Source organism: Scyliorhinus torazame, chromosome 2, assembly GCF_047496885.1.
Source record: "Scyliorhinus torazame isolate Kashiwa2021f chromosome 2, sScyTor2.1, whole genome shotgun sequence".
NCBI lineage: Eukaryota > Metazoa > Chordata > Chondrichthyes > Carcharhiniformes > Scyliorhinidae > Scyliorhinus > Scyliorhinus torazame.
In genome coordinates, this window is record NC_092708.1 from 96,744,332 (window position 1) to 96,765,718 (window position 21,387).

Sequence of the window (21,387 nt, forward strand, 5' to 3'; positions counted from 1 at the left end):
TCTGCACGTGCTGTCTCCCTGAGTGTGTTTGGCAATAGATGTGTCCTGGTTCTCCTCTGCAGCTAATACTGACCACCAGGGGTCGTGTCTGTGCTTTTATATCTTTCTGTCATTGGTTGTGGTGTTGTGTGTTCTGATTTGTCTGTTGGTGTGTCTATCATGATGTGTGTGTTTGAATATCATGACATCCCCCCTTTTTACAAAGATATGTGCCTACGTGGTTATAAATATAATTGTGTTGTGAGTGCATCGAAGAGTGTGTGTGTGTGTTATGTACAGCGTGTGTATATGACGTAACTATTTACATGGGGCGATGTCGGGTGCGTCACACTAACAAGGTTGTACCATAACAAAACTTGGATGCGAGAGAAAAAAAAAAAAAACTTGAACATTGGTCTGGTCAGACGATATCTGGAACAATAAACAACAACAGGTTATAATACAGAAGTGTTTGACTTTTTGAACGTATGAACAGCGTTATAAGTCCAGTCTAATGGGTGACCGCCTCAAGAATGGGCTGGTCCTCAAGCCGGTTCAGCTGTGGAGATTTGGTTCTGGTGGCGATGGAAGGGGCATGATCCGTGGCATCTCCACGAAGTCATCCTTGGGAACCAGTGGAGGATCCGGCGTGTGCGTACGGTTCAGTTGCGAGCGTGGAAGGCGGCGCAAAGCTCGCTGATTGCGCCTACGCACCAATCCATCCGCCCTGCATGCCAGGAACAAGGTGGAGTCTTTTTCTTTTTATGTTTGTGGTGGACGGCATCTTGTAGCCGATGGGTCGTTGCCATCGAAGCAGCACCATCACTAATATCATGCAAGGCGATGACTGTGCCAGATGTGGAAGTTGGCCGAGACCGTGTACGCTGGTTCCGGCCACCTGCTGTGCCGGAAGGGCGACTCCGCAGAGAAACGTCGAAGCATGTTGCCTTGGAGAGAGAATTGTTGCTCGCATCAACGTCTGGCGATGGCGCGAATTGGTGTGTCCATCTTGGACCGCCGGTGCTGGTTGCCACTGCCGACCCAGTGGGACTGCCACGCGATCCATTCCCTGTCGCCGTGGCATCCGCCGTCACCCTGAGCGTGCCATCACCGAGGCCGCGACACCGCCCGTCCGGAGCAAGGTCTGGCGTGCGCGAATCAGAGTCGGCGCTTGGCTGCTCCCCATCTGGAGTCCGGTCTGCCTTCCGTCGATGCCCCCCGTCCGGAGTCCCAACAGGTTCACTGGAGGCAGCCGAGATTCCCTGAAGCTGCACTTCTGGAGTCGGAACATGCAGGAATGCACCAACCAGTGGAGAGGGTCGAGCCATCGAGGGTGGAAGCGGTGCGCTGCCACCGCAGTCGTCAGTGGTCCCACCGTGATCGTCGAGTGCCTCGGTACGCACTAGGCGAGGTCTGTCACCTTGCACCTTTTGCATGGGAAGTGGGATGCTGTCGTCACTCGTCTCACATCCCGTGGATAGATCCTCATTAGCAGCTTGCTGTTCACTAGGGTTGGGTAAATTGTCAGAGTTTTCATCTGGTGGTGCACACCATGTCGGTGGACTGTCATTGTCTTGCCGTTGTCCTTCATTTGGGCTTTTCTTCTTTGGAATTTTAAATCTTCCCCCAGACATTGCAGAACCTTGTTTATTACCCCCAAATTCTCCATTAGGTATGGTCTCGAATATAGGATCCAATGTTTCTATCGACATTGTACTATTTTCCAAAGAACATTCCGTTTCACTTTTCTTCTCAGGTGCCTCATGTGTATCTTTGTCTAATGTACATGCCTTCATGGTCTCTGGGTCTGATTTTGCTGGGACTGGCATGGTCACAGTCTCTCTTTTACTGTTCTCAATTGCCCACCTTATACTCCCCATACATAACTGCTTAATCACTGGGGTTAGTGTGGTACAATGGATAATCGGGTCGACCTTATCTGCATCTTCACCATTAGTGGAAAGCACACTTGGTTCACTTGACACTGCTGTGGGTTTTAAATTCGTTATCTGGCTACTCGATGTCGGTGTCCTCAGGATTCTTGCTCCAATGTTCTGCTCAATAATCAGTGGAGCGTGTATAGGTTCTATGCAATTAATGTTCCCCTCAAGGTTTGAAGAGTCATTACTGACTAACTGCTGGTCTCCGAAGTTGGGATTTTGCGGTGTTGTGTTGAAGGGAGACATTTGTCCCTGCTGTAGATATGATTCAGGTTGTGTTATTTCCATTACCTGAGGATCAATGTCTTGTCCATTTTTTCGATCCGTACTAAAACACTGGCAATTCTCAGTCTGCTCCTTGCAAGTTAAACATTCAATTAATTTTGTTAGCAAATCCTCAGCATCCTTCTGTGGCCGTGCAGCATTATTAATCTCTGTTCGGCTATAATGATCCTGAAGGTCAGCGCATAAACATTTTTTCTTCGGGCTTGGACGAGGCGATTCCTTTGGCTTGTCTTCAGTTGGGCTTGAACAGTCTTCAGCGCTGTGCCCTTCATTGTAGCATGAGAGACCGTCATGTTCATGCTGCTGTGTAGTGGAGCATGGTAGGCTGTTATAGCCTTCTTGCTGTTCACGTGAGCATGGCAGACTTGCATCGTCTGCCGCTGGTTGGTCAGGAGAGGTTGCTAGACCCTCATGGTCTTGTTCCTGCAAGGACTGCGCTCTGGAGTCTTGCGTTCCTTCCATCGTGGAGTCCGTCCACGAGCTCTCTGTGGAGGCTTGTGACACTGGAGTCACTTCTTGTTCGTGCAAGGACTGCGCTCTGGAGTCTTGCGTTGCTTCTATCGTGGAGGCTGTCCACGAGCTCTCTGTGGAGGCTTGTGACACTGGAGTCACTTCTTGTTCGTGCAAGGACTGCGCTCTGGAGTCTTGCATTTCTGCAATTGTGGAGTCTGTCCACGAGCTTGCTGTGGAAGCTTGTGACACTGGAGTCACTTCTGGTTCATGCGAGGACTGCACTCTGGAGTCTTGCATGTCTTCTTTCATAGAGTCGGGAACGTTGAGCGGGACGTGGACCACGCTCTGTGTGGCAGCAGGGCACTCTCCGTGTGCTTGCACCGCTCCCTGTCTGTTAATGTCAGGCTGCAGCATCATCCGGTACTGATAAGTTGGAACGTCATATCTGCTGGATTGAAGATCCTCAAATCCGAAAAATGAATCCGCATCTGCGTCGGATTCAATGTGGGGGCCGCCAATGTGCAACACGAAAGGTTCGTCCGAGTCATAGTCATATAGGACCACGGAGCTATCATTGGGCTCGCGAGGTCCGGAAACACTGTAAAGATCGTCATCGAAGTATTCAAGGTCGGAATCATCGGCTTGTGCGTAGGTACCTGCTTGTCGGAGGGTTCTTCGGAGGTCAAATTCATCTCCTGGGTCAATTTGCGGCACTGTGCTGTCATTCCAGGTGAGGGAAGGTTGTTTTACAGCTTTAACAGATTTTTGTTTTTTTGATTTGGGACGTTTCCCTTTTAAATTGGATTTGGGACGTTTCCCTTTTAAATTGGTGCAGTCTGGGGCCTCTGACATCCTGACGCTCGGTATGTAGCACGTAGGAAGCGACTGCGCATGCTCAGATCGCTGTTCCTTTACCGATGGCCGTTTTCTTGACTGCGCATGCGCAGCATCTCGCGCATGCGCAAACGAAACTTCCGGTTCTGCGCACTGCTCGCGCAACTGTGCTAGCGTTATACCTTTAGCAAGATGGCCGCCGACCTCGACCCAGCCTTCTCTCAGGCCCGGGATTTTGGCCTCTGGGAATTCGGGCTCCGGGATCCCAGCCACGAGGTGAGTACTGCAGCTTTTCTTACCTTTATGTGCCGATTGGATTGCGTTTTCTTCACAGTACTTGGAGAATTTGCCCAGGACTGCCTGGTAATCGTACCTTTGCTGCCTCCTGAAGAACCTGAACCTTCTGAATATTTCTCTTGCCCTTGCACCGGCGATGGTGAGGAGAAATTCAATTTTTTCCCTATCATCCAGGTCTTTGAGTTCAGCTGCCACCAGGAACAATTCGAACATTTGCCGGAATCGCCGCCAGTTTTCGCGGAGGTCGCCGTGGCACTGGAGCGCCTGCGGAACCGGGAGCTCGTACATCATGCCTGGGCACTGCTGGTTGTCTGTGTACACTGAGGTATGCCGGCAGGTATCGATCCACTCCTGTACCATGTGGTGTTGGGTGCTCTGGTGCACAGATGAGCCAACACAGTTGTATGTGGTACAACTCTATTTTATTATAACTCTTATAATACAGTTCGTTCTGGATACTCTGCACGTGCTGTCTCCCTGAGTGTGTTTGGCAATAGATGTGTCCTGGTTCTCCTCTGCAGCTAATACTGACCACCGGGGGTCGTGTCTGTGCTTTTATATCTTTCTGTCATTGGTTGTGGTGTTGTGTGTTCTGATTTGTCTGTTGGTGTGTCTATCATGATGTGTGTGTTTGAATATCATGACACCAGCCACCTCCTGCTCCTCCACCCTCGGGAACCTCAGTTGATCTAGAAATCGTTGCATCCCCTCTTCCCCCGCTGGGGGCTGAGATCTGTACAGCTCCTCATAAAAGTCCTTAAATGCCTCATTTACTTTCACCGCACTCAGCACCGTAGTTCCCCTGCTATCCTTAACTCCACCTATCTCCCTCGCTGCCATCCTCTTACGGAGCTGATGTGCCAGCATCCGGCTCGCCTTCTCCCCATAAACCACCAACCTCTCCCTTTCCCTGCCCTCTCTCTTCTCCCTGTGAGCCCTGATGGAGAGTAACTCTCCCCTGACCACCGCCTTCAGCGCCTCCCATACTACCCCCACCTGCACCTCCCCATTGTCGTTGGCCTCCAAATACCTTTCAATGCACCCCCGCACCCTCCCGCACACTTCCTCATCTGCCAGTAATCCCACATCCAGACGCCACAGCGGGCGTTGGTCCCTCTCCTCTCCTAACTCCAGCTCCACCCAGTGCGGGGCGTGGTCTGAGATGGCTATGGCCAAGTACTCCATTCCCTCCACTTTCGGGATCAGCGCCCTACTCAAAACAAAAGAATCTATCCGGGAGTAGGCTCTGTGTACGTGAGAAAAAAAAGAAAATTCCCTGGCCAGGGGCCTAGCAAATCTCCACGGATCTACTCCCCCCATCTGGTCCATAAACCCCCTAAGCACCTTGGCCGCAGCCGGCCTCTTCCCCGTCCTAGATCTGGAGCGATCTAATGCTGGGTCCAACACCGTGTTGAAATCCCCCCCCATTATCAAGCTTCCTGTCTCCAGATCCGGAATCCGCCCCAACATGCGCTTCATAAATCCAGCATCATCCCAGTTCGGGGCGTATACGTTTACCAATACCACCCACACCCCTACAACTTACCGCTCACCATCACGTATCGACCTCCATTGTCCACTACAATATTCTTGGCCTCAAACGACACCCGCTTCTCCACCAGTATTGCCACCCCTCTGTTCTTTGCATCCAGCCCCGAGTGGAATACCTGTCCTACCCATCCCTTTCGTAACCTGACCTGGTCTGCCACCTTCAAATGTGTCTCCTGAATCATGACCACGTCTGCCTTCAGTCCCTTTAAGTGCGCGAACACTCGGGCCCTCTTAACCGGCCCATTCAGGCCCCTCACATTCCAAGTTATCAGCTGGATTGGGGGGCCTCCCACCCCCCCCCCCCTCCCCCCCCTCCCCTGCCGACTAGCCATCTAGCCATCTCCTTTTCTAGGTCAGCCTCCCACACCCTCCAGTCCCCCAGACGGGGGACCCCCGTCCCGACCACCTCTTCTGTTTCCAGTTCCCCATCGGCCCATGCAGCAGCAACCCGATATCCCCCCCTCCTCTCCCCCCGCTAGACCCATGTCTAGCTCTTTTGCTCCCCCCATAACACTCCCGTAAGTCAGCTGACTCCTGCTGATCCCGGCCTCCCCCGCCATCCCATTGACCGCTCCCGTGTGGGAATCCCCCCTCCCTCTCCTCCCCAGCAGTCAGTGTGCGCTCCTCCAGCCCCCCTCTCCGTCCTTCCCTAACACGGGAAAAAGCCCGCGCTTTCCTGAGCCCGCCCCGCCCCCTCTGGCGCAGCTCCTTTTGCAGCCTTATCCCAATTCCCCCATCCCCGGGCCTCCCTCCAGCACCGACGCCCACATTCACTTACAGTCTCCCCATCAGATCTCTTCCCCCATCCCCATCCATCACCCAACCCGTGGAACATTCCCTACGCATAGTTAAAACCCTATATACAACCGACATCCCCCCACAACCCCAGACCCTCAGTTTGAGTCCAACTTTTCAGTTTGTATAAAGATCCAAGCCTCCTCAGGCGTTTTGAAGTAGTGGCTTCGATCCTGAAATGTGACCCACAATCGCGCTGGCTGCAGCATTCCGAAGCTCACCCCCTTCCGATGGAGCACCGCCTTGGCCCGATTAAAACCAGCTCTCTTCTTTGCCACCTCTGCACTCCAGTCCTGGTAGATTCGGATCTCCGTGTTCTCCCACCTGCTGCTCCGCTCTTTCTTTGCCCATCTCAAAACACACTCTCTATCCATGAGACGGTGAAACCTCACCACTACAGCCCTTGGTGGCTTGTTGGCCTTGGGTCTCCTCGCCAGGACCCGATGAGCCCCATCTAGCTCCAGAGGATCCGGAAAGGCCTCCGCTCCCATCAGCGAATTGAGCATCGTGCTCACATATGCTCCAGCATCGGCCCCCGCCACTCCTTCAGGGAGACCCAGTATCCGAAGATTCTTCCTCCTCGACCTGTTCTGCAGGTCCTCGCATCTTTCCGCCCACCTCTTGTGTAACGCCTCGTGCGCCTCCATCTTCACCGCCAGGCCCAAGATCTCATCCTCATTCTCCGCGTTTTTTTCCCGCACCTCCTGGATCGCCGCCCCTTGGGCCTTCTGGGCCTCCACTAACCCCTCGATCGCCGTCAGCATTGGTGCCAGCACCTCTTTCTTCAGCTCCTCAAAGCAGCGCCTGAGAAACTCCTGCTGCTCCTGCACCCATGCCGCTTGATCTACACCCGCCGCCATCTTGTTTCTTCTCCCTCGCACTTTTCGCTGCTCCAAAAACGCTTTTTTGACCGCTCCACTCCTGGTCCAATCCATATACTATGGAAAGGGGACCTTTCTCACCTTCCCACACTGGAAGTTGTCGAAAAAATTGCCCTTGGGGCTCCTCAAGAGAGCCCAAAAGTCCGTTTTAGTGGGAGCCACCGAATGTGCGGCTTAGCTCCGCATAGCCGCAACCGGAAGTCCACTAATATCCTTTAGGAAAGGAAAACTGCCATCCTCACCTGGCCTGGCCTACAGGTGACCCCAGATGCACAGTAATGTGGTTGACTCTGAAATGCCTTCTGAAATTGCCGAGCAAGCCATTCAGTTGTGCCAATTAGGGCTGGGTAACAGTGATGCCCACGTCACGTGAAAGAATAAGTAGAATAGTTACTGCATACTAGCCACAGGAAAAACATTGAGTCTGGAGATGCTGTGCCAAAAATGAAATTATTAATGGGGGCAGGCCGTAATTTCTCACACTTTCCAGCTTAACTACTATTATATAATATGCACTCGAGGGAGAGATGTTCGTCATAAGGAAAACTCCATCTGTTTGCCATGTTATTAGAAGCCACCTATGTGCTTTTGCAGTCAGCTTTAGTTGCATATATCACATATGGAACATTTCTGATAATTCATGCAGTATTTTTGGCTGTGTTTTTTACTGCCCTTCGCACACATTTAAGATCATTTTGGTCACAATCAACACCTCGTCTACAGTAACATATGCCGAATATCATCAGGCTAATTGTTTTCATGTTTAACTATTTTTAGGCAAATTTGTGAAAATACCTTTTTTTATGATTGCACAGTGTGTTTGCGTTACCTTTTCAGAGGATGGGTATTTGTTTCTATGCATGGTCTCAGGGGAACATTCCATGGTGGAGGACAAAAATAGCATCAGATCAGGTAGGGGCGTTAATGAATGTAGTGTGGAGCAGCTGGTTTAAGCTCTTGCTAGTATGATTTTACAGTTCAAAATAGTATCTGTTTGTTTTGATATCCCACCCGTACGCAATTCTACCTCACTGCAGATGTGAGATAAACTACATCAAATGCTTATTTATGACAAAATGCTTAACATATTGTCAAATAAAAATAAGTACTTCATAGGGATTATAAAAAATATTTATATTCCCTGTAAGTAATCTAAACCTGTGAAATATAAATAGTATTTCATAATTTCCCGACAAAGCATATTTTATATTTTCAATATGGAAGATGACACATTCATTTTTTATACCATCTAAAAGAGACCATTTAGCTGTAACGTTCTAACATATTGTACTTCCAGCCTGATATTTTGAGAGGTGCAACATGTATTGCAGAACCAACCAATTGGCAGAAGCCAAGCAGTGACAACCGAGAGATTATAGATCAACCAAGGTACTATTTAGATATTAATATGATGAGCATTTCCTATATCACATTTTTACATTCAAATTTATAATTTTAAAAGTCCCTCAGGAAAATGGTAGAGCTTTGAATGATGTTGATGAGCCAATAGAATCAATCCAAATGTTTCTTGAAAGGAAGTCTGTCCTGAATTTCAAACTGAAATTTTGAATGTCCAAAATAAGTGTTGAAACACTGTAAAAAATGTTTCTCCAATAACATGGGGCAGAATTGTCCCATTTTGAGACTAAGTGCGGTGACGGGTGGTTCTGGTGGCATCTGTTCCGCTGGCCAGAATGGCAGGATCCCACGCCAGATTCAGCGCTGGGAACTCATTAATTATGCATAGGTAAGTTCCACTGCAAATTCCCAGGCAGCCGGTAGCTGATTCATCCGCCCACCCTCAGCTGACATGACTGAAGGTCCAAGCGCCATATTTGAATACCAGTCCAGCACATATCACTCTCTCCAACCTACCTGCCTTCACCAGACACTTCACCATGTCTGCAACCCAGAGCCAAAAGTCTAATATCTGCAAGAAGAAGGCAGCACCAGCTTGCAGTGCCTATTTGGGGTGTGTGTGCCGACAGGCATGCCCTCTAGCGCAAGGGTCGCTCAAAGAAGCACACAGATCGCACCTTTTTGGCCTGGGAAGCCGTTTCCTAGGAGGTCAGCATGGCTGTCACCTGCCCATGAAGTACCATCCAGTGCAGGAAGACGATGAATGATCTCATCCACTCTGCCAGGGTTAGTCCCCTCCACGATCAAACCCTCAGCATTGCACCATGTACTCAAACGGCTACTCTCTTCACGGATCCATTAGCGGGGGACACATATCACTCTCTCAACAGGAATTTCACAACATCACCATCTTATCTGTCTTTAGGGTACATCACATGTAAGGGATATGCACCCAATCTCAACTCCCTCACTTCACCCAATCCTGCAATTTAAAGTGAGTGCTATGAACTCTGAATTAACTTCAGCTTATCCACTAATAGTGCCCTTTTGTCTTTTGCAGGTACCATCACAATGGATAGCTAGCCAGCCCAGCAGCATTCCAAGTCTCCAGTGCATGTTTAAGGATGACAGTGCTCAGAAAGAACTATCAGAGCTCACCCGCACCCTCCATCAGCACAGAGAAACATACCTCAGTACGACATAGTTCAAAGTTAGACTTGGGATCACTTACTGGAGACACACCTCACAGACACATCCCCATAGCAGTTGGAGGCAGGGTTGACCCAGGTCTCTGGCACTCAGAAGGTTCCTGGAGACCAACTACCTAATCAGTCCCAGGCAGATGATGAGCCTCTGGAAGAGGCTCACTGCTGGGAGATGCAAAAGGAGACTGCAGAACACCAGGCAGACCTTCGACAATCACTCGACCAAGTAGAGTGCAAAATGGAGGATTCTCTCTGAATTCTGTCTGATGTTGTGGCTTCAACATGCGAGAGCCTCCACCGTTATAAACAGCAATGAAACAGAACATCCGGAGGCCTTGTTCATGTGGCCGGACACTTCAGCAAGGCCAACCTCAAGAGTGTACTGCCAAAATTCCACCAACACATCTCCTGTCCCACCAGGGGCAACAACACTCTTGACCACTGCTACTCAAAAATCAAGGGCACCTACCGTTCCATCCCCCGACCGCACTTTGGGAAATCAGACGGTGCTCCTTTTCCCGGCATACAAGCAGAAAATTAAGTGGGAGAATCCGGCTAAGAAGGTCTTGCAGTGCTGGTCCGAGGGAACAGAAGAGCTCCTATGTGAATGCTTGGAGACAGTAGACTGGTCCATATTTAAGAACTCAGTGACCAACCTAAACGAGTATGCCACAGATTTCATCAGCAAATGTGTGGACGACTGCATGCCAAAGAAAGTAGTACATACGTCCCCCAACCGGAAACCATGGCTCAATCACGAGATTGACTCCCTGCTGAAGGACAGGTCTGAGGCGTTCCAGTAAGGCGACGCTGACCTATACAAGAAATTCAGATATGACCTTCGCAAAGTCATCCGAGATGCCAAGAGAGAAAATCAGACCAAGCTAGAGTCACAGACTAATGTTACCGACTCTCTGTGGTTGTGGCAAAGCCTAAAAAACATAACGGGCTACAAAGCGAAGCCGAGCAGTATCTCCGGCAGCAGCGCACCCCTCCCCGATGAACTCAATGCATTCTATGCTCGGTTCGAGCAGGAGACTATCAATTCGCTGTTGACTGCCCCAGCACCCCCGGACACACACATACCCACCGTCACAGCTTCTGAAGTCAGATCGGCCTTCCTGAAAGTGAACCCTCGGAAGGCGACGGGTCCAGACAAGGTCCCTGGACGTGCACTCAGAGCCTGTGTGGATCAGCTGGCAGATATGTTCGCGGACGTCTTCAACCTGTCCCTACTCCGTTCCGAGGTCCCCACCTGTTTCAAGAAGACCACCATCATATTGTCGACATACCATGGGCTTTTCACAATAACTTAATTGAAGCATACTTGTGCCAATAAGTGATTATTATTATCATACGGGTGCCAAAGAAGAACCAGGCAACTTGCCTCAACGACTAACGTCCGGTGGCCCTGACATCGATCGTAATGAAGTGCTTCGAGAGGTTGGTCATGAAGCACATCAACTCCATACTCCCAGGATGCCTAGATCCACTGCAATTTGCATACCGCTGCAACCAGTCCATAGCAGATGCCATCTCCCTGGCCCTACACTCATCCCTAGCGCATCTCGACAACAAGGACTCCTACATCAGAATCCTATTTATTGACTACAGCTCCGCCTTCAACACCATAATCCCATCAAAGCTCGAAAACCTTGGTCTTGGCTCCTCACTCTGCAACTGGACCCTCGACTTTCTGACCCAAAGGCCACAATCAGTAAGAATAAACAATAACACCTCCTCCACGATAGTCCTCAATACCGGGGCCCCGCAGGCTGCGTACTTAGCCCTCTACTGTACTCCCTATACGCACACGACTGCGTGGCAAATTTTGGTTCCAACTCCATCTTCAAGTTTGCTGATGACATGACCTTAGTGGGTCGGATCTTGAACAACGACGAGTCAGAATATAGCAGGGAGACAGAGAACCTAGTGGAGTGGTGTAACGACAACGATCTCTCCCTCAATGCCAGCAAAACTAAAGAGCTGGTCATTGACTTCAGAAAGCAAAATACTGTCAGCCCTGTCAGCATCAACGGGGCTGAGGTTGAGATGGTTAACAGCTTCAAATTCCTCGGTGTGCACATCACCAAAAATCTGTCCTGGTCCACCCACGTCAACGCTACTACCAAGAAAGCACAACAGCGCTTATACGTCCTCAGGACACTCAGAAAATTCGGCATGTCCACACTGACCCTTAACAACTTTTACAGATGCACCATAGAAAGCATCCAATCAGGCTGCACCACAGCCTTGGTATGGCAACTGCTCGACCCAAGACCGCAAGAAACTTCAGAGAGTCGTGAACACAGCCCAGTCCATTACACGAACCCGCCTCCCATTTTTTGACTCTATCTACATCTCCCGCCGCCTTGGGAAAGTAGGCAGCATAATCAAAGACCCCTCCCACCTAGCTTACTCACTCTTCCAACTTCTTCCATCGGGCAAGAGATACAAAAGTCTGAGAACACGCACAGACTCAAAAACAGCTTCTTCCCCACTGTTACCAGACTCCTAAATGACCCTCTTATGGACTGATATGATTAATACTACACTCCTGTATGCTTCACCCGATGCCGGTGTCTATGTATTTACATTGTGTACCTTGCGTTGCCCTATTACATATTTTCTTTTATTTTTATGTGCTAAATGATCTGTTTGAGCTGCACGCAGAAAAATACTTTTCACTGCACCATAAACAAATCCAATCCAATCCAATCCATGGGAAGGTTGGAACCACTATGGAGACTTTGGTCCACCAGGTCCTGCCGGATTTGTGCTTTGACTCCATACACTCCATGGCCACACACTTTAGTGGGCACCAAATGATGAAGGACCGGGTACCTTGACCTTCCTCCAAGTGCCCCATCTCATCTAGGACTCATGCCGTGACACTCTGGCACCCACAGGGAGGATGAGTGTGCCAGCTGGACACTCCAGTGGTCTCTACTCAGGACAACCCAAAGGTGTGCCGTAGCTCATAGACCCCTCTGCCTATGCCCATACAAACTCCAGCAGAACAAGCCTCTGAGGATGCTTCTGCCACTTCAGGGCTCAGCCCACCAGAGGACATCTGCCATGGTCATCACAGACAGGCTGCTTCTGCCCCTCTTACGGGTGTCAGGGCTGTACCAAGGCACAGTGGTAGGGTTAGGAAAGTTAAAATGTTTTGATGTCACCTCAGGGTCACGGGTGCTCCATCACTGAATAACTTGCCCTTTTTGATAACCATTCCATGGACGTAATGGTCAGATGAAAGCATTTTGGTTTGGATCTTTGCAATCCTTATATTCTGAGGTTCAATCTTTCTCACACTCAGTGTCCCTTGGCGGTATGAAGCAACAGTGCTAACCACTGTGCTACCGTGCCACCCTCAGAAATGTGCTGCAGGATAGCAGAGATTGATTGTCACTAAAGAGGGGATCAGGGGTTATGGGGAGCAGGCAGGAGAATGGGGATGAGAAAATATCAGCCATGATTGAATGGCGGAGCAGACTCGATGGGCCGAGTGGCCTAATTCTGCTCCTATGTCTTCTGGTCTTATGGTTTTATGCCACTGCATACAATTCCACAGTCATTGGTTCAGTCTCACCAGGGTCCTTGCATACGACTGGTGGTTCTTTTAAACCCCTCCATCCACAGAAACCATCATGAAAGGGCCCGCCCTCCTCCCCGTTAATTTGGTCAGCCAGTGCATAATTGCTGTCAGCAGCCCGTGTTGGGTGGGAGTGGACAGTACATTTGCTTCTGGTTTTTGCCAATTCAAAATGCACACGAAGTGTAATATTCAGCACTATGAGTCAATCATGATTTACCACCGATAATGACCGTTGTACTCTTCTGAAGTACATAACCCCATTTCTATCTCTCATTAAAAAAACATTATGGGGTTCCCCCGTTTGCAATAACTCCCCAATTGTAAATCACACCAGTTTCTACAGACTTAACCCCATAGCAAGAAAGAACACTTTAAATGGTGAATTCAAATGTTTATTAACTATTAAAAAGGTACAAGCCAGAAAGATAAAAAGCAAAGCATCAATTAGCAGTAACAGTAATTAGTAACAGTACTTAACAGACATTAAAAGTAAGAGGAGAAAGCTTAACTTTAAAAATTGAATAGACTTCTCACGACCCTTCTCAGTGTCACTTCATGAAAATACTGGAGCACCTTATCTAACACCTCGATGGTAGTACGCCCAGTACATGTACTGCAGGAGTTCAGGAAGAAGGCTCACCACCATCTTCTTAAAGGTAGTCACAAATGACCAATAAATGCTGACCTTGCTGGTAGCACCCATACCCTGAGAATTAATTTAAAACATTTACTCCTATTGGTATTTTAGACATTAAAGAGTAATGCTATGCAACACACAATTGTTGCAGAAAACAATTGCTCTCAGCCACGAGTGCAAGTTTGTACTCTCTGTGAACTACAGCGCGACTGGGAGGAACAGAGATGTACATGAAACTGGAAGAGGGAGGAGGAGGAGGGGGAGAAGAGTCCTCAGCAGGAGGCCTTTTCCACCCGTGTTGTTCAGGAAGCAATCCTTCTATCTGCATCTTTGTGAGGAACAGTGTGTCAAATGTTTACACTTCACTGAGGACATTCTCACATAAAATGTGTCCCCCAATGCAACCACTACTGCAACCTCCGAGCAGGGAGAAGTTGGCATTGCCAATAGCTGTGAAGGTGACCGTGGCCAAGAACATTTATATGTCTGGTTCCTTACAGGCTGCTGCAGGCAATATTTGCAACATCTCCCAATTTGCTGTCCAGAAGATCGCTGAGGGTCTGAATTCCAAGACAACTTAATACATTTAATTTTCTCTTGTTAGAGAGAAGCAGATGGAGCGAGCAGGTGGCTTTGCAAGGGTTTTAGGCTCCCCCATGGTGCAAAGTCCCAGTGACTGCACACACATTGCTCTGAGATATGCCACAACCAAAAGGGATTTTACTCCCTCAACGTCCAGCTGGTGCTGTACCATACATGGAGCATAATTCAGGTCAATGCTGGGTATCCTGATAGCAGTCATGATGCCTCCGGTCTGTGAAAGTCCATGATCTCATCTGCATGCAAACCAAAGGGTGGCTTTTGGACAACAAACATTATCCTTTGACAACACGGCTTCGGACTTCAGTGTGCAACCCACGCATCCATGGGCACCATGCATGCCAGCCATGCTGCCACACAAAGTGTGATAGAGCAGACCATTCAGGTGCTTAAACAATGCTAGTGGAGCCCTGAAGTACTTAGCAGAGAAAGTGTCAAAATTTGTTGTGATCTGCTGTATGCTGCACACCATTGTCATTATGGGGGTACAGTCCTTGCCATCAGCTATTCAATGAACAGCTGAGTAATAAAACAATATAGCTTTAAGTAATTTCTATTTTTACTTGTGTATTAGGAATAAGATGTATCTTTAAGTCTTAATTTAAGCTTAATTCACATCTCTGCAGTTGTATTAAAAATTTGGATTTATTTTCATTTTTAAAAGTTGCCTGCAAGTTTGTTGGTTTGTTTAGGTGCCTGCATTGTAATCGGGTTTGATGACTGTCATTACCCGCACAGGACTGACCAGTGGTAATGATTAAACCCGCTGGATACAAGCTCCCTGTTAAAGGGGGCAGAGAACCCTAAACTATGTATAGCTAAACTTCTGACAGAAGGAGAGACCCGGCTGTGATCTTTCATGCCATGTAAATAATATTTATTGTAATGAAACTTTATTTCGCTCTACAGTTCGGTGTGGACTCTTTTGAGGTTTACAAGATAGTTGATGAGGGTTCAAGTTGTTATCTGTCAATGCTGCCACTCTGTCGGATAAGCAACCTCATTAACCTGCTGCCATACAGATTGGAATCTTTTCATTTACCATGCCACTGTTCGGAAGATTAGATGTGTTTGGCGCCAATTTGGAGCATTAGACTCATAATGTGGAAAGAATGTGCTACTTTTTCAGGGCCAACAGTATCGCAGAGAATGATTGTCAGGCAGTCGTTTTGTTAACTGCCTGTGGTGTAAATGCCTACAGTGTGATACAGAGCCTTGGCTATCCTGCGGCACCAGACACTCATACTTTTGAACAGTTAGGAACACAAGTGGGGCAACTGAAACCATGTGTAATTGTGCAGAGATATCCCTTTAATACAGCAGAAAGGATCCAGGTGAGTCCGTCACCGAATTATTGTCGAGATTACGAAAGATAGTCAAATTCTGCGAATATGGTACACCCCAGTCAGAAATGCTGCGGGACCGCTCGCTGTACGGCATCAATAATGGGGCTACTCAAAATAAATTGTTGGCCGAACCATCCTTAAACCTGCAGCAAGCTGCAAATTTCCCTGTTATGCGAAACGAGGGGTGCGGGAAATCCAGGGAGTGGAAGTGAATGACGGAGGGCGTGCCCCCTCCTGCCGATCGATCTCCCCCCCCCCCCGCCCGCCTCCCGAGGGCCGTACCCAGCCCTGGGCCGAGCGTCATTCAGGCCGGGTCCGGTGGTCAAAGACGAGTCGTCCCGACGGGATACGTCCCAGAATCTGCAGAGAGAACCAGGCTGTTGTAGAACATGTGGTCGTAGGCTCTGACTTCAGCGCGAACCAGAGGGTGGCCAGAGATCCCGGCGCCCCGGTAGAGCTAGGTTCCGGTATTGAAGCCGGTCAAGACGGTCCAGTTGTATGGAGATTATAAGCTGACAGTGAATACGGCTTCGCGTTTGGACCGCTACCTGATGCCCCACATTGAGGACCTTCATGCTAAATTGATGGGTGGACTTTCATTTACTAAACTTTATATGAGTCATGCATATTTGCTACTCGAATGGGACTCGTTCTCCCGCCATTACATCATGATCAACACACACAGCGGCCTATCTGAGTACAGCAGGTTGCCCTTCGGCATGTTGTTGGCCTGTGCTATATTCCAGTGGGTAATGGAGAATATCCTGCATGGGTTACTGCGTGTAGCAGTATACTTAGATGATGTTCTGGTCACCGGGGCGACCGAGCAGGACCATCTGAATAACCTGGCGGAGGTTCGCCGGCGGTTTTGCCTGAGAAGACCTTGGCGCCGGGGGGGCCTGGAACTTAAGGATTGTTCCTCTGTTTATCTGGTTATGAATATGGCGGTCAATATGGTCGCCTTTCTTAATCCTAATTATGTTTCTACTTTCAGAGTCGCCAGGTATCTCTCGATACCGCCACAAGGTTCAACCCGAATGCCGATCAAAGAGCCAATACACCAGTTAGTTAGTTCAAAGTCAATACTATTTATTTACACACACAGTAAGATCAACTCATGCACAGCACTACTACAAACTAAACTATATCTAACGCCTATACTTAACTTCGGGTGCCTGCTTAGTCAGAGGACAATGGCCGTTGTTTGGATCTGAGGCTGTTGGGTTCGAAGAGATACAGGAGAACAGCTAAGGTCGTCCGTCTGGTAGCGAGCGTTGACCTTGAACTTACTTGCTTCTGGTGATGCTGGTGGATGGGTCTCTCCACCTGAGAGCCAAATCCAAGAGAGCGAATCTCTCCTGGGGGTTCCTTCTATTACTTGGAGGGGCTTCGCGTGCTTTTAGGCGGGCCTTAAACTTGGCCCCAATTAATTGGGCTGTTTAGCACAGGGCTAAATCGCTGGCTTTGAAAGCAGACCAAGGCAGGCCAGCAGCACGGTTCGATTCCCGTAACAGCCTCCCCGAATAGGCGCCGGAATGTGGTGACTAGGGGCTTTTCACAGCAACTTCATTTGAAGCCTACTTGTGACAATAAGCGATTTTCATTTCATTTCATTGTTATCGATCTTAACCAATAAAAGGGGTGGGTGCCCTGATGGCTGGGTGTGTCTAAGGTGGCCGTTGGCCTTGCTTTGTTTGTGTCTTTCTGGCGCCGGGATGTCTGTAACAGTATCAACTACCTGAGTGTTAGTCCTTTGTTCCTCAGAGATGGGCCATCAATATGCTAATCAACCCAGAGTTTTGATTCCGTCTGGTAACTGCTTCCCAAATATACATTCAGGCACTGTGCCTGCTTGTTGTCTAGCATTGTCCACATTTCCCTACATTCTTTGTGAGCGTCCATTTTGTATTCTGTAAGTGGCCATCCCAGATGGCTACACACCCTCCTTGTGATCCTCAATGCGAAGCGTGAACGATCATATTACTGTATCTTCTTTGTTCTCTGCCTAAGTCGAGCACCTGCAATCAAGGACAGGCTCTGCTCTACTCTGTCCTATGGATTGGAACTTTACCTAAATTGTTTTCTATACATACATTATTATAAAATTATACGGGGCGCTATGACATTCAGGCACGCATTAAAATTAAACACGGGAACTCTACCTATTCTTATCTAAACTATCCTTAGTCATTTAAAATAATTTACAACAGTATAAACTATACAATAGCAGCAATACAGGTCTCTGTAGCTTGGCAGTCAAGTACAGAGTTTTACATCTTTTTATTAGAACAAACAAACAAAAAAAGTTGATGCACTTTAATTCACTTAAAGAGAGTGGAGAGTTTGCTGAAGTCCGAAAATAGGGGGTCTGAGTGCACAGACCGGAGTGCGGGAGGCTTTCCTCTGCCATTTCCTAAGTCTCAGTGTCTGGATGACACTACAGAGTATTGCAATGACTAACAGTGCTTCTACAATGTAGGACAGGGAATACCAGGTTGGTGTATCAGTTGCTGTCTCTGGGTGTAGTGTATGGCAGGGATGGGAAACATTCATGGCCTGTGAGGTAGGAGTCAGGGGGGTTGCATCTGTGCGCAACTGTAGGGATCCCGCGAAGATCTAAATGTAGACCATGATGTCTGGCTTCATGTTCTCTTCTTCCTTCCGTGGTCTTCCTGTGGCTTCTGTGGTTCTGGATTTCTGTGGACACAAGCATAATATCTGTTATTATCTTGCTTAAGATCTCATATGTCTGTCTGTCTGTCATTTATTATCAATTACCCATTATAATTGGTCACCATCTGTGACTCCCTCATTTTTTCTTTTTTAAACCAAATACTGTGGGACCAGACATCCGAGAAGAAAATACTGTCACAGTGCGAGCAGTCTCGCAGCCTGTGCGATCGATGTGGTGAGTGTACCATCCCAGTGTTTGAGGATGTAAATAGCATATGGAAAGCAACCTAAGGGTCGCTGGAAAACAAACAAAAGAGTTTTGAAACAAAAGTTCAGAATGGGGTGCGTATTGGCCACGGCGGGTAAGAATGGGTGGAATCCCCGGGTAGGACGGTGACCAGTGCCGTATGTGCACTACCCGAGCATAGCTGACCAGATGGGGGTCCTCAGGCAGGGCGGGGACCAGTGCCGTTTCTCCACTGCCTGAGCGACCAGACAAGAACGGAGAGAATTTGTGTTCATCGTGGATACTGCCTCTTATGATTACCTTTGACTCAGAAGAGTAGTTATGATCAGTTGTCTGCCGAAAAACTAGTTCCTTTAACTGCCAGTGGGCATTAAAAGAGTGGTGGCGTGGGGTCATGAAAACTTTAAGTGAACAAACAACATTCAACATGTACAGTAACAAACATTTAAAGCAACAAACTAACAGAACAAGAATTGTGCAGGTTCCATCAGAAAGGACACCGTAAATCTCCATCGGTTCCTTTTTACCATCATCTGGACACCTCATTGCTCTATAGCGAACAGAGTCGCAAAGGGGTTCATCTGGTGGAAGCCAGACTCTAGGTCATCATCTTCTCCCGGTTGCCATACTCGTGACTGGAGTAGTTGTGCCAAACCTGCTTGGGGTGAATTAGGGTCCATCTCATCATTCCGGATGAGTCTGTATGAATTGTCTCGGTGCCAATGTTTCGTGTCGAGGTTGGAGGTGGTAGGGGGCAATCCATAGTCGGCGGGCAGTGGGTCTGGATCAGGGCTTTAATGTACGTGGTCTCGAAGGGGTCGCTGTAATCCTGTTCGGAGTTGCTGGGAGTGGGGCCTGGTGCAGGGGTGTAATCGTGTTGTGGTGCTATGGGGCTGTCGCTATCGCTGTCGCTGTCGGTTGAATGAAGGGAGAGGCGGAGTCGTGCCTCTGGTGGTGGAGTCGAAGTAGTGCCTGAGGATGGGCTGGACTGGTTGGGGGAGGGTAGGAATAGGTCATCCGTGGGCGGGGTGTGTTCATCTGCTGCTGCAAGTGAGATGTGGTGTGAATGGTTGTTCTGCGAGCCATAAGCCTTAAGCTAGTTTATGTGAAACCATGCAGACTTGCCATTGGGATAAGTAATTTTATGTACGGAGGGGCTGACTTATCCGAAATGGAGTACAGTCCTGCAAATTTGTGGGAGAGGAATGAGCTGGGGTTGTATAGGGATAGCATGACATGCTGCCCTACTACAAATTCTGTGGCGTGTCCTGTTTTATCGAAGCAAACTTTACTTTGCTTCTTCCGTGTCCAAAGCCTAACCAGCTGCTGCGAGCTGGGCTGCTTTTACATTCTCGACAATCTGCTAAACTGCTTTCTCATGGGTGAGGGCGGTGATTGTGGGGCTGGCCAAATCGAGTCCCAACAAATATTCTGTCCCCTTCATGGGTCGTCCGATCATGGGGGTGTGGGGGGTGTATCCTGTCAACGTAGATACCGTGTTCCTTATGAACATTAGTGCAAAGGGGAGAACTATGTCCCAGGTGCTATTATGCTGGTGCACCATTTTCCTTAGGGTTGCTTTGAGAGTCCTATTCATTCTCTCAACTATTCCGCTTGATTGGGGGATGACATGCAATGTGGAATTTTTGTTTGATGCCGAAAACTTTGAGGACATTTTTCATCACTCGTCCTGTGAAATGTGAGGCTTGGTCGGACTCTATGCTGCAGGGAAGACCCCATCTTGTAAAGACTTGCTGAGTGAGGATCTTGGCTGTCGCTTTAGCCGTATTCGTTCTGGATGGAAAAGCTTCCACCCATTTTGTGAAGGTGTCGATGACCACCAACACATACTTAAAACCATTCTTGCAGGGGGGGTAAGGGTCCTATATAATCAATCTGCAAATTCGTCCAGGGGCCATTAACGGGGGGGGGGGGGGGGGTGACTAAGCTGACCTTTCCTTGCATATCTGTCCGGATTGTTCTGGGCGCAGATTAAACAATGTAGTGCGTTACATTGGATTTTAAATTGGGCCACCAGCAGAGAGGTCTGAGGTGGGCGAGGGTTGCTTCTATGCCTTGATGTCCATGGTTGTCATGGAATTGACAAATAATTTGGTTTCTGTCCTGAGTGGGGACCACATAAATACCTTCTTTTAAAATTATACCGTCATGTGCCGTCAATGTGTTCTTGTATTTATCATAGGGGGCTGTGAAGTTACCTTTTAAAACTTCCTTGAGCTGTTCATCTTCTTTTTGGGCCTGCCCTAAATCCTGAATGTTGGTCTGTGAGACCTGAACCGTGTGTACTGGTGCACTCTCGGGAGGATTCCAAAAGTGACTGTGTCTGGAACCTGCCTTTGCTAGGACGTCTGCCTTAATGTTACCGGGGGGGGGAAGAACGATGGTGGCTACGAACTTTAATAATACCATATTTCCGATCTTTAGCTGTCCTTAGAATATGCTGGAGTAATGGGGCTGAGGGTAGGGGTTTTCCATCTGCGGAAATGAAACCTCTAGATTCCCACAGGGGTAGAATTCTGTTAAACTATTACGGACATATAGACTGTCGGAATATATGTCGGCTGGGGTCGGGAACGAGTCGGGGTGCTCTACAATATACGCTACAGCTGCTAGTTCTGCTGCCTGTGAGCCTAAATGTCCGGGCAATTTCAAAGATATCTCCTCTAACGTCCCTGCACGTCCTCTA